The sequence below is a fragment of the Schistocerca piceifrons genome, chromosome 2, assembly GCF_021461385.2.
Source record: "Schistocerca piceifrons isolate TAMUIC-IGC-003096 chromosome 2, iqSchPice1.1, whole genome shotgun sequence".
NCBI classification, from domain to species: domain Eukaryota; kingdom Metazoa; phylum Arthropoda; class Insecta; order Orthoptera; family Acrididae; genus Schistocerca; species Schistocerca piceifrons.
Genome location: NC_060139.1, coordinates 1,051,889,659 through 1,051,904,062, shown reverse-complemented (window position 1 = coordinate 1,051,904,062; position 14,404 = coordinate 1,051,889,659).

Genomic DNA, 14,404 nt, shown 5'->3' with positions numbered 1-14,404 from the left:
ATCGAGCATAGATTTAAGTGTCAGGAAGTCGTTTCTGAAAGTATTTGTGAGGACGATAAATAGTTTAGACAAGAAGAGAATAGAAGCTTTCGAAATGTGGTGCTACAGAAGAATGCTGAAGATTAGATGGGTATATCACATAACTAATGAGGAGGTATTGAATAGAATTGGGGAGTAGAGGAGTTTGTGGCACAACTTGACTAGAAGAAGGGATCGGTTGGTAGGACACGTTCTGAGGCATCAAGGGATCACCAATTTAGTACTGGAGGGCAGCGTGGAGGGTAAAAATCGTAGAGGAAGATCAAGAGATGAATACACTAAGCAAATTCAGAGGGATGTAGCTTGCAGTAAGTACTGGGAGATGAAGAAGCTGGCACAGGATAGAGTAGCATGGAGAGCTGCATCAATACAGTATCAGGACTGAAGACCACAACAACAACAACAACAACTTCTCAGTCAAGTAGTTCCCAGTTTGCCTGACAAGGGCTGAATGCACACCGCCTCATATGACCATGTTTAAATTTTGGGTCATGAGCACGCTTCCTTCAGGTTTCTGCAAAAAGTAGTGTTTTATGGCCAGATGATTCAAAAAAAGGTTCTTATAAAAGACATAAAATGAGACTGACATTAGATGCATGAGAAAGGTGCTACAGATGAAAAGTCATGAATGTCAGACAATAAAGAGGGCGTTTGTTTTAACTTCAGATGACAAAATATCTCGAAAACGACGCATTGTGCAAAAAAATGTTCTAGGTGGATAGTTCACATTAGTAAGGTACGCATATTACAATAATACAACAGGCCACCTCCCAACCACCCCTTCTGCGTGGGTGGGATCATCTTTGTATTTTTAGACGAGAAACCACCGCATTTTAATGCACATTCAGAAACGGATTCTACTCCAAAAAATACATAGTTTACTCAAACCATTGTTTTCGATTCGTGGTAGATGCCGCTATAATCAACAAATCTGAAGTGTGGCTGTTTCTGCCATTAAGAACCGACGCGTTTGATTCCCACGTTCCATTTGCGATAAAAATATTACCTTCTTGTTCTAACGGCTGATACTTACGTTCGAAATTTACTTCAGCGTTGCAAATTTGGTTATACTGTACAATATGGTTAGCCCTTCCAGTATCTGATTATAAACTATGTTTAGCGTGATCCAAGAACAATGACGTGGATGTAACAGTCTTCTGCACTTCGGGATGCTTGACACTGGCCTCTCGCCACTGGTGTGCTCGACTTCGGTGAGTCTCCTTCCTCTCACCATCGTGGTCTTTGATCTCGGTGAGCATCCATGGCAGGTGCGCCTGTACTACTACTTCATGGACTATTTACCTTATCACAGCGGCTCCGGTTTGAATGTCGTGAGTTTTAGTTAGAATTTCGGCAGTGGCCTCATAACGGCCGGTGCGAGGGTTACGGCGGTTGGATGGCAACACATCCCAAGATCAATCACCTTGATGGTGGGGTCAAGGACGGCCACCGAATCAAGAATTCCAATGATTTGGGGGAACATCACAGTCAACCCCGTAGGGAACAGAAAACTACGTTAACGTGCAAGTAGCTTACTTGCCAGAAATGTCAAAGACTAACCATATAATTTGTCTGTACAGTCACATTTACAACAGTCAAGTCAGGTCTGAACATCAGGATCAACAGTTTGAACACTAAGGTTTACATCTGCATCGCAAATGGAATGTGGAACCAAATGTGTCACTTCTTAATTGCAAAAAGAGGCACACTTGATACTGTCAATTAAGCCGCCATGTACCACGAATGGAAGACAATTGTTTAAGTAAACCATACGTATTAGACTCCAAATCTGAAAATAAAGTAAAAATGTGAGAGTACGATCTGAAAATACAAAGTTGACCACTCCCACATAGGAGCGGTGGTTAGAAAGTGGCCAGTTGAGGAGACTAATATTAAATTTTCAGTCAGAACATTTTTTTAGTACGATGCATCGTTTTAGAGAGAGACTCTTAGACAAAAAAGAAAAGAAACGACGCACCACAGAGGAATTGTCTGAATGGGCCGGTAATCGATAAATGTGCTGTACATGTACAGACGAACAAATGTTTACATTTTCACAAGAATTCAGGTTTGTGTCTCACCACTGTCTGGGGTGTCTCCAGACACGTCTTCGGCCTGGAATTTCACTGACTGAAATAGAATTGTTTTCAGGGATGTGTCCGCTTCCAACTAAGCCCCAGTGACCAACGAAGATACGTCAGGAGGCGCTCTGGACGGCGGTATGCTACCATTCTGGCTGTCGCCCGCCCAACTGCCTGACAATCAGGAGAGATGGTCTGGGATGTTGTCATCCACGGCACCCTTACAGCATAGCGGCACATCGACGATATTCTACAACCCGTTTGGTTGTCCTTCGTGGCAAACCATCCTGGGTTTACATTTCATCAAGATAACACCTCTCGCACACGGCGACTATTTGTCTTCGTGCTTACCAAAACCTACGTTTGCCAGCAAGGTCGCCGGTTCTCTCCCCAATTGAGAATGTTTGGAGCATTATAGGCAGGGCCCTCCAACCAGCTCGGAATCTCGACGGTCTAACGCGCCAGTTGGACAGAATCTGGTACGATATTTGTCAGGAGGACATCCAACACGTTTGTCAATCAATGCCAAGCCGATTAATAGCTTGCATAAGGATCAAATGTTGGTCCAACGTGCTACTGACTTGCTCAATTTGTGAAGTTGTTTCTCTTGAATAAGACATCCAGTTTTCCTGAAGCTATAATCATTAGTTTGTCCATACGTGTACACCGCATCTACCTATTTCCGTGGCATTCGGATAATTCCTTCGTCGTTCGTCAGTTTTCTTTTTTCTTAGAGTGTAATTAATTGTCTCGATTTAAAACGAACACCCTGCACAATCTGTTACTGGACTGCCTCCTAAGTAGTTATGCGAACTTTTCTCTTTTGTTTCTTAACATGTTTTCAGTTTTGTATCTATGATGTGTGTATGGAGTCTACTCAAGAAACACTGATGATGGGGTGATAAATGTGACGCCAAATGTCAAAGGAAAATATCATTTTAGTTTTCATTGCAAAGTTGTTTTTATGTGGTTTACTGGCTTATATTAGTCTGATGTAATATGTGGGTCAGGGCATTCAGTCGAGTAATAGCAAAACGCGAAGAATAATCTTTATTTCCAGCAGACTGAGTAACACTGCTGTGGTACACCATTCTGTGTGATGACGCGTTTTGTCACGAAACACTCCATTCTTAGTTTTTGTATGGGCTGAATCCACTCAGACACTTCGGAGAGAAAATTGAAAATAGATGCAGAAAAACCAGAGAAAAGGCACCTGACGACTCATACGAAAGATACCAAGAGCATACAATCTTTTTGCTACTGCTAAAGATTGAATATCATTCCTCATTCTATGAATGCTGTAATTTATGATTGCAATTATATTTCACCTTATTTATGTCATTTCATTGTAAGCTAGCTATTTCTGTTACTGTTTTTGTGCAATGAATAAAAAAGTGGAAAGAAACAGTATGAAATTAAGAAGGCAATTTTATGATCGTTTTTTATTTGCTAATCTGTGGTATAGTTATGCAAACATTCATTGTCATTTGTCAGAGAGCACTAGATCGATGCCTTGTTCTGCATTAGACGCGAATCACAAAATTCTGATAAGGTGGTACAAACTTCAACTTTGAAATAGATGGCGACACTTCTTTCCAGCTGTTTCGGCTAGCTGAAATAGAGTGAGGAGTTTCAAGGGAAAACGACTGGACAGGAAGCAGAACAACCGTAATGCCTATTTACTAAGTATCTGACATATCATTTCCAGGCGACGGAACTTGCAGCAGACAAAATCATATTTCTGGGAAAGTTTTTGACTGTCTTGTATACATGTTCAGTCTGAGTCGATTTCACTAGTCCGATAAAATCGGTTTTGCGAGCATCTGTAAACCAAGTGCCCGGTTTCGTATGCGTGATGAAGTGAGTCTATTATTACTTCCGTAATATTTTTAATAACGAAAGCGTACGGTTTACATATAAACGTCACTGAGCTCGTAAGGACGGGCAAGGGAGAAGACTGTACAGGAAGAGATGTTTAAAAATCTTATCCACGCTGATGAAAGCGTTCGAAACTCTCTTATTAACCCAATTAAATTACGTACGTAGTGGCAGAAAACGCGAAGTGGTCACTGGTGTAAGTTCAGTGCATGGCAACATTTTAGAGACTTGGAATGACTCAAAGTTTGAATGAGTACAGACACATTCACGTTCCTCTGCACAGAATTAGATAATGTTTCGCAACCAACCATTAATTGTGTACAAGAGCTTTTGTCACTAAAAGAGAGGGTGGTTGTTGCAGTTAAAATATTAGCCAGCTACGCAGAATACAGGGTTGTTGCCAAACAGTTCGACTTTTCTAATCTAATATATGCATATACAGGTATACTTAAATACCAGTTAATAAAGGTAAAATATGCTTCCCTTACTTAAATACAGGAAATAAATAACTCGTGCTCAACCGAATACTCCTTTTTCGTTACTTCACATAAAATAGATTTGCCCTCATTAACTAACATTTTTAAAGGCAAACAGGAACCTGACAATGCAAACACGTTTAAAAAATGGGTGAATATTTAAATGTGAGTGAATATCTATCGCAGAGTGTTTATATGAGGAACCAGAAGCGGCATTATGAAATCGGTTTACGAAAATCAGATAACACGGCGGTACGTCGACTGTGGTAGGTCCTTAGGCCTGATCGTGAAGTTTCCTTTCTTCTTTTCTTTCCAGTAAACGTTGTAGGAGTGTTATTTTTGAAACCGTGCTTAAAAAGCTACGATTGATTCATTTGTTTTTTGTTTCGTGTCACATTGTTTCTGTTAATTTTGACTGCTTCCATTACCAGCTGCAACTCATATGTGTAGTAAACGTGACTGCAGAATAATATTAGAGACGTTTCTAGGATTCTCTAAGCTATGCTGAATTTTGTTGTTGTTTCCCACTGTTGTTCCAGGCTTTTGTAATGATTGTGAAGTGAGCATTACAAGTGATTATTTATTCAGGGTGGGGATGGTTTCCATCCCAGTGTTCTTTAAACTGTTCTTGTCCGGCTCTAATAACCTAGACTTCAACGTGAGATTAATTTCTATCATTTCTTCTTTATTTTCTTTTTTAGTCTTTTGGAGTTCCGTTGCCTATGTTTCATTTTATGACAGCGATATCAGGTTTTTCTTTTTTTTTTTTTTTTTAAAAAAAAAAGAAATATTTGTTCTCTCTTAGTAGTCTTCAAACTATGCTTCTCCTGGCTCAATAAATAAAAAGAATTTAGTTATGCATGCCGATTTATGCAGAGTGAAGGAATATTGATTGGATTATTGACAGTGAATGAAATTATCTCCCGTATTTCAGGAAGAAACACTTTGTTTATGAACAAAAATGTATGGCTTCTCGGTAAGCGGGAACACAGCAAAAAGATATTGTGCGAGATGGCACACAAGAATTTATCTCATCAGCAACGGGCGACTCTATGTTTTGAAGTCAGCTGGAGAAGATTCCATAGTTTGTTTTGGTTTTCTCCACGAGCCGGAGGAAAGCTATGACGCAGCCCAGAGATTAAATGGACGTCTGCTGGCCTTCACACCACACGCATCTGCTGATGACGCCACACCATACGCGCTGCGTCGCATTTCCCGTGTGCAGTCGGAAAATCATATTGAAATCCACGGGTTTAAACGATAATCAACTGGTGGTTCTATCTCCGCCACCTCAGTATTCTTTACTCTTCTTACGTTAATGAATGAAATAGTGTTCTAAAAAAGGAATACATAAACTTTCCACAACTGACTTTTTTTCTGGATCCTCACGTGTACTCAAAGAATCTGTGGTGTGCGAATAATGACTGCCTATCATACACTCAAGTTATAGATTGTACACGATGTTTTAACTTGAGGCAACTAATTACACTGTAAGGAAACAAAGCCGACGCACGACGAAGGAATTATCCGAATGGCAAATCATCCTGGGCTTACATTTCAGTAAGTTAATGCCCACCCACACTCGGCGAGAGTTTAAACCATTTGTCTTCGTGCTTGCCAAACACTACCTTGACCAGCAAGGTCGCCGGATGTCTCCCCAACTGAGAACGTTTGGAGCATTATGGGCAGGGCCTTCTAGTCATTTCGGGATTCCGACGATCTAACGTGCCAGTCGGGCGGAACTTGGTACATTATTCCTCAGTACGTCATCCAACAACTCTGTCAATCAAGGCCGACCCGATTAACTGCTTGCGTAAGAGTCAGAAGTGGACTAACGCGTTGTTTAAATGGCTCTGAGCACTATGGGACTCAACTGCTGTGGTCATAAGTCCCCTAGAACTTTGAACTACTTAAACCTAACTAACCTAAGGACATCACTCACATCCATGCCCGAGGCAGGACTCGAACCTGCGACCGTAGCGGTCGTGCGGTTCCAGACTGTAGCGCCTTTAACCGCTCGGCCACTCCGACCGGCTAACGCGTTGTTCACTTGCTCAGTTTGTGAAGCTCTTTCTCTTGAACAAGTCATCCAGTTTTTCTGGAATTGTAACTGATACTGGTCTAATTCCACGCTCTGTGAGGAAGTAATGCATAGGGTGTTGGAAAAAATCAGTTAACCTAGGTAAATACGTCTAATAAAATACAATACGTTCACGATATTTATAATGCAGTAACAAGAGGTGAAACGTATTTTGACAAACGAAACCTAGCAACAGCCTTTACTTCGGCTAGTAAAAGAAGATGATTTTGTGATAGAAACGCGATATTTCACGTGTGTCTGGTTTTTTATGTGACGTCTGTCTTTGAATATGAATAAAAATTTTCTAAATGTTAGACGCTATTCGTTTCATTTATTCTAATCATCTTCAATAATCTGTAATAAAAGTCTAATGTTTTCTTCAATCGCAAAGGAAATCACAGCTGATTTCAGCAACCGATAAAATGATAGCATACACAGAAAGTGATGAAATCTTTTATTTCTTGCTTTAACTGAGAAGGTGCAATCAGCGAGAGTTTTTTCTTATCATCTTTGAGTTCCTACTGAACGGGGCGATCTCGATTAAGTGTAGGTGCCAGGGCGCTTCGGAACAAAAATTCCAGTGCACATTAATAGCAACGCACTGCGCTTGAAAGTTTTCCATGCTCCGAAGCCAGATAGTTGAATTTCTTAAAATAATAATCAGCTCCTTACGTGTTATTGTATAATGAGATTACAATACTTCATTACATTTCTTCCCAATTGATTTCTAAGATGGGACACAAATGCGCGTAATGAACGACCTGCGTACACTTGTAACATGTATTCTGTTAAAAACTGTTACTTTCGTTTCACTTTCATAGCACCGTACCTTTTTCTAATCAACCCGTATTTACAATAGCCTTCAAACTCGGTCGTAGCTTGAATGCAGTTTTTGCTGCACTTGTTGGTACAGTACTGGGCAATGACCTGGTTGGTCGTACCTTCCTCAGACAAACCTTTTAAGAGACTGCCCTACAAAAGTTTGGTTATCAAATTCGTTGCCAAAAAATGGTCACAGGCCTCAGACCTGCAAAAGAAACTTGCAACAAGAAATGGATCTCAAAATACATGAAACTGACACTAAATCAGTGCCATGAAAACAGAGTGGTGCTGGAAGACTAGCTTTAAAAAGCAAAAATCGACTGAAGAAACGCAGAAGAAAGCGACAAGTAATCAGGAAAATTTCAATGTGCTGAAAAGGGAACATGTAGAATGAGATTTAACCCTAACAATAGCAACGCATGTTCCATAACGTGTACTGCTAAGCGGTGGGGGAGGGTTACTTCTAGCCCATAGCAAAAAAAATCGTTTATTGTTGTTACATTTTATAAAAAAAATACATTTTAAATAGGTACTGATATATGACTATGGTCCAGAACCTGAATATATATTTTAGCACAATCTTAACAATACCAATGCATTTTCAGAACGTGTACATCGAGGGAAGTGTTCCTTATGACCACAAAAAATTTTTAAAATACACATGTCGTTAATTTTCTTTGATCTTAGTTCGCAACATATTTTTTAAAAGGTATATAGATGTTTTAGAAGGGTCCTGAACCTGAAAATATGAATACGGCATTTGTCATGAAAAGTCACATTCACTACTGAGACTTAAAATTTTGGGTTAACTTTACTTAAAAATTTAAAATAATTACGGAGTCTGGTGAAAGAAATCATTAAAAACAATAGATTTTTTAAATTTTAAAATATAAAGTACATGACTAGATTGCGATATTTTCAAAAGTTGAGCATTAAATATCCCCCCCCCCCCTCCCCTGCTCTCCTTGGTATTGCAAAGATTAAGGAAATTCATATATATGCCGACATTTATTCTGATGCAAAAAACGAAGGCTTAAATTCTGCGCACATATTGAAAGAATAGGAGAGATTAACTTGACAAACTCGCAGTAAAGCTAAAGTTGAGACAATAAAATAAATCACGGCATTAAAAGGATACCTGAAAGAATCAGGGACAACACAACAGTTAATATAAGACAAGAATATGTTGGGGAAATAATTCTCGAGTGGACTATTAGCTAGGTATAAGATTGGATTCAGTTGATGTGAGTATAAGAAAAGAGCTTACTGAGAGAAGATGAAAGTAATGTGAGCACAAAGAAAGGCTAAGGAAATGTCATAAACATCGCTTGGTTATTCAGTGCGTGGTTAGTAGGGCCCAAATGTAATCATCTAATAAAAAAGAGTAGGAGATACCGAATACTCTTGTTACATTAATTTTTTCAAAATTTCATCATCCTTCGTTTTCCCTGTAAATATTGCAACCAATTATTATCCTAAGATTGCTTCTGTTTACATAGTCAGTTGCATTAAACGATATCAGCAGATTAAATTCCCAATTTTTCGAGTGACAAGTCCGCTGCGTCACTGTTCTTTGTTCTCTGAGCGGCTCGCTAGAAAGCATTGGGGTAGGTCGAGGACCGTGACTAGGGTAAGGGCTGACAAGAGGGAGTGGGGGCCAATATTTGTGCTGTCGTTGAGCTGGGAGCAAAAAGCAGCCGACTCCCCGGCGCGATTCAGTTTATGTCCCGAAGGGAGGGGGGAGCAGCGGGTAAGCCGAGGGTGCGAGATGTGCGCTCGCTCGCCGCCTGCAGCGCCGCCCGCCGTCTTTTACGGCTTCTTCGAGGCCGTCCTCGGCAATCTTCCCTTCCCTAGGGCAGGGAACGTCCTCCTACCGAGCGGGTGTAATCAAAAGCGGGGTGTGGGTCCCTCATAACGAAATGCCCGCCTCCAGGTTTAAGCTCCCTCTGCGCTTGCAGAAGTCGCCAAACATTGCGATGGAACTGTAAAATGTGAAATATTGCTTAATACGACTTTACTCTATCCATGATGGTTCGAGAACTCTGCAGCCGTTTTCGTAAATATCACTGCAGAAAAAACCGCAGCCAGCCACATTCTTTGAATGAATAATTTATTTCACTGTAGCTAGTTTCGCTCAGGGAGGATTTCATGTGCAGATTTCATATTTCTGTCCTATAGAATAAGAGAATATGATTTTCCTGCTTACTAAAGCTTTTACATTACATATGAGGGTGCATTAAAAAGTAACTTACGCGCACACATTACTGATGCAGGAGAAGTAGCTTTTGCCGGCCGCGGTGGCCGAGCGGTTCTAGGCGCTGTCTGGAACTGCGCGACTGCTACGGTCGCAGGTTCGAATCCTGCCTCGGGCATGGATGTTAGGTTGGTTAGGTTTAAATAGTTCTAAGTTCTAGGGGACTGATGACCTTAGATGTTAAGTCCCATAGTGCTCAGAGCCATTTGAACCATTTGAATTTGAAGTAGCTTTTGCTGAATGTTACACTACACTTGAAAGTGACACTGATCAGCCATAACATTATGACCACCTAGCTAATAGCTGGTCGTCCACCGTATCCCCGGATAACAGCGGTGACGCGTCGCGACAGTGAAGCAGTGAGGCCTTATAGGTCTCTGGAGGGAGTTGCCACCACATATGCACATACAGTTCTCCAATTTCCCGTAAATTCCTGGGAGGGAGGCCTATGAGCTCTGACGTCACGTTCAATCACAGCCCAGATCTGTTCTATCGGTTTCAGATCTGCCGAGTTGGGGGGGTCAGCACATCAATTGGAACTCGCCAATGTGTTCCTCGAACCACTCGACCACACTCTTGGCCACGTCACATGTCGCATTATGTTGCTGAAAAATACCACTGCCGTCGCGAAACAAGATCGTCTTACTCCTTGGCCATCATGGTGCCTTGCACGAACTCCGCTGGACCCATGGACCCCGACGTGAATGTTCCCCAGAGCATAATGGAGCCAACGCCAGCTTGTCTCGGTCCCGCAGTATAGTTGTCAAGGAGCTGTTCCACTGGAAGACGATGGATTTGCACCCTCCGACGGGCATGGTGGAAAAGGCATCGGAGACCATGCAACGCTCTGCCACTTGGCCAACGTCCAGTGCCGATAGTCGCGTGCCATTTCAGCCATAGTTCCCGATGTCGTAGTGTTAACATTGGCACTTGCATGGGACGTCTGCTGCGGGGGCCCATTGTTAGGTGTGTTCCATGCTCTGTGTGTTCAGACAAATTTTTGCTCTACCCAGCATTGAAGTCTGACGTTAGTTCCGCCACAGTTCGCCACTTCTCCTGTTTTCCAGTCTGTCAAGCCAACGATGTCCGACATCTGTAATGAAGGGTGGGGTGGTTAGTGTTTAACGTCCCGTCGACAACGAGGTCATTAGAGACGGAGTGCAAGCTCGGGTTAGGGAAGGAGTGGGAAGGAAATCGGCCCTGCCCTTTCAAGGGAACCGTCCCGACATTTGCCTGAAACGATTTAGGGAAATCACGGAAAACCTAAATCAGGATGGCCGGAGACGGGATTGAACCGTCGTCCTCCCGAATGCGAGTCTAGTGTGCTAACCACTGCGCCACCTCGCTCGGTGTAATGAAGGGTGGCCACCCAAACCCACGACGTCTGGACGTGGTCTTACCTTGGTTTCGCCACGTGCTGAACACACTCAACACATCACTCCTCGAACATCCGACAAGTCGAGCAGTTTCGGAGATATTCGTACTCCGGGCCATTACAATCTACCCTCGGTCGAATTCAGCTAGATTTCGCGCCTTCCCCATTCTGCCCACGGACAGCACGCTCACTGATACTACATACACCGTGCATGTGTCTGATTAGTAATCATTCCTCGCCAGGTGACTCTGCTATCGCGTGGACGGGGTTTTATCGACAGTAGGTCGGTGCTCGTAATGTTCTGGTTGATCAGTGTACAAGATACTACTATATTTCAACATAGTCATCAAGTCTCTGTGATCAGTGGTCGTCCAGAACCGGTGTGTGAACGTCATCATTGTTATAAAATCTCTTTGCTCCCAGATGTTCTTTCAGCTTGCCGAAAAGATGGCAGTCGCATGGTGCAAGATCTGGACTACCCGATCAGCATCACACACGTCTGTATAGTCTTCATCAAATTAATGGCACGATTTCATCACGGCTGGATGCAATATTGCATTTGATTCATATAGAACCACAATTTCTCGGTGAATATGTGTCTGACTTAGACGTTTTGCCCTCATGTATCATACTGCTCCGCGTGCCTCAGTTTTGGAGTAAGTTTCCAATTGGGGCACCATTTAAATCGCTCACCATGACGCACCTGTTGTCCGCGCCACAGCAGAAGTGTCTGCAGGGAACTCAGAATAATATGTACTCCCCTGACAATACACCATTCTCGTTGCGCAATGGTTTTAGTGCTCGTCAACATGTGTAACTTACATTCTAAAGTCCCTTCGTACGAAGTAGTTACAATTTACTTACTTGAGGAAAGAGTTTTCTTTATCCTTTGAAGCACAGGGATCTGCATCATTCATATGTTGACATGCTGAACGTAAGCTAGAGTAAAGACAAGATGACGTATGCATACGTTTACGTCTGAAGTCACGTTACCTAGTGATTCGGTTAGTTGTACCAAAGAACTGGGTGGTGTAGTAATCGAATCGTCTTACAGTTATGATCTACACTCCTGGAAATTGAAATAAGAACACCGTGAATTCATTGTCCCAGGAAGGGGAAACTTTATTGACACATTCCTGGGGTCAGATACATCACATGATCACACTGACAGAACCACAGGCACATAGACACAGGCAACAGAGCATGCACAATGTCGGCACTAGTACAGTGTATATCCACCTTTCGCAGCAATGCAGGCTGCTATTCTCCCATGGAGACGATCGTAGAGATGCTGGATGTAGTCCTGTGGAACGGCTTGCCATGCCATTTCCACCTGGCGCCTCAGTTGCACCAGCGTTCGTGCTGGACGTGCAGACCGCGTGAGACGACGCTTCATCCAGTCCCAAACATGCTCAATGGGGGACAGATCCGGAGATCTTGCTGGCCAGGGTAGTTGACTTACACCTTCTAGAGCACGTTGGGTGGCACGGGATACATGCGGACGTGCATTGTCCTGTTGGAACAGCAAGTTCCCTTGCCGGTCTAGGAATGGTAGAACGATGGGTTCGATGACGGTTTGGATGTACCGTGCACTATTCAGTGTCCCCTCGACGATCACCAGTGGTGTACGGCCAGTGTAGGAGATCGCTCCCCACACCATGATGCCGGGTGTTGGCCCTGTGTGCCTCGGTCGTATGCAGTCCTGATTGTGGCGCTCACCTGCACGGCGCCAAACACGCATACGACCATCATTGGCACCAAGGCAGAAGCGACTCTCATCGCTGAAGACGACACGTCTCCATTCGTCCCTCCATTCACGCCTGTCGCGACACCACTGGAGGCGGGCTGCACGATGTTGGGGCGTGAGCGGAAGACGGCCTAACGGTGTGCGGGACCGTAGCCCAGCTTCATGGAGACGGTTGCGAATGGTCCTCGCCGATACCCCAGGAGCAACAGTGTCCCTAATTTGCTGGGAAGTGGCGGTGCGGTCCCCTACGTCACTGCGTAGGATCCTACGGTCTTGGGGTGCATTCGTGCGTCGCTGCGGTCCGGTCCCAGGTCGACGGGCACGTGCACCTTCCGCCGACCACTGGCGACAACATCGATGTACTGTGGAGATCTCACGCCCCACGTGTTGAGCAATTCGGCGGTACGTCCACCCGGCCTCCCGCATGCCCACTATACGCCCTCGCTCAAAGTCCGTCAACTGCACATACGGTTCACGTCCACGCTGTCGCGGAATGCTACCAGTGTTAAAGACTGCGATGGAGCTCCGTATGCCACGGCAAACTGGCTGACACTGACGGCGGCGGTGCACAAATGCTGCGCAGCTAGCGCCATTCGACGGCCAACACCGCGGTTCCTGGTGTGTCCGCTGTGCCGTGCGTGTGATCATTGCTTGTACAGCCCTCTCGCAGTGTCCGGAGCAAGTATGGTGGGTCTGACACACCGGTGTCAATGTGTTCTTTTTTCCATTTCCAGGAGTGTATATTACTGCAACAAGTCTGTTTCCTACCTTGATCGTAATGGAAGCTATACGTTTAACTTCTAAAAAACAGTGACAAAGCCCTCTAAAAAACAGTGACAAAGCCCAGTGATTTTCTTTGCACTGTAATTTTTTTCTTTTTGAGTAACTAACTAATCTATCGCAGTACACATATTCCTTCAACCGGTACAGCACTATAGAAGGTGGATGAAATTTTGTGCGTACATTTAGTCTCTTAGCTCTATTCCATTATTCATGATGCGGTAAGGTTTGGCTGTATATTTAAGTTTCTTTCAACACCTTTATCTGTACTCCTTTCTCAGTAAAATATAGTGTCTTTATGTTTTCTTCGATGCTGTTCTCTAGCTACATGTACCTCTATGAGCACTGTGAAGTGCATGGTTGAGGGTACTTCTCATTGTACCAGTTACTAGAGCTTCTTTCCGTTCCGTTCAGGTATGCAGCACGAAAAGATTGATTGCTTAAACGCGTGCTACGATTAGTCTAACCTTGTTCTCCCGATCCCTGCGGGAGGGATATGTGGGGGGTTGTAGTATATTCCTCGATTCGCCGTTTAAAGTTGGTTCTTGAAACCTTATAAGTAGGCTTTCCCGGAATAATTTAAGCCTATCTTGAAGCGTCTTTCAGGTCAGTCACTTCAACATATCTGCGACACTCTGTCAAACAAACCTGTGACCATTCATGCAGTCCTTCTTCGTATACATTCAGTATCCCCTGTTAGTTCTGTTTGGTGTGGGTATTTCAGTAGGGGTAGTACGGACATTTTTGTAAGCAATCTCGTTTGTAGACTGACTGCATTTAGCTACCACTGTACAAGCTAGTACCGAATTTTCATTAGTTTTTGGCTTCAATGATTTCTCTTACATAATCAATATACATTATAAAGGTAAATG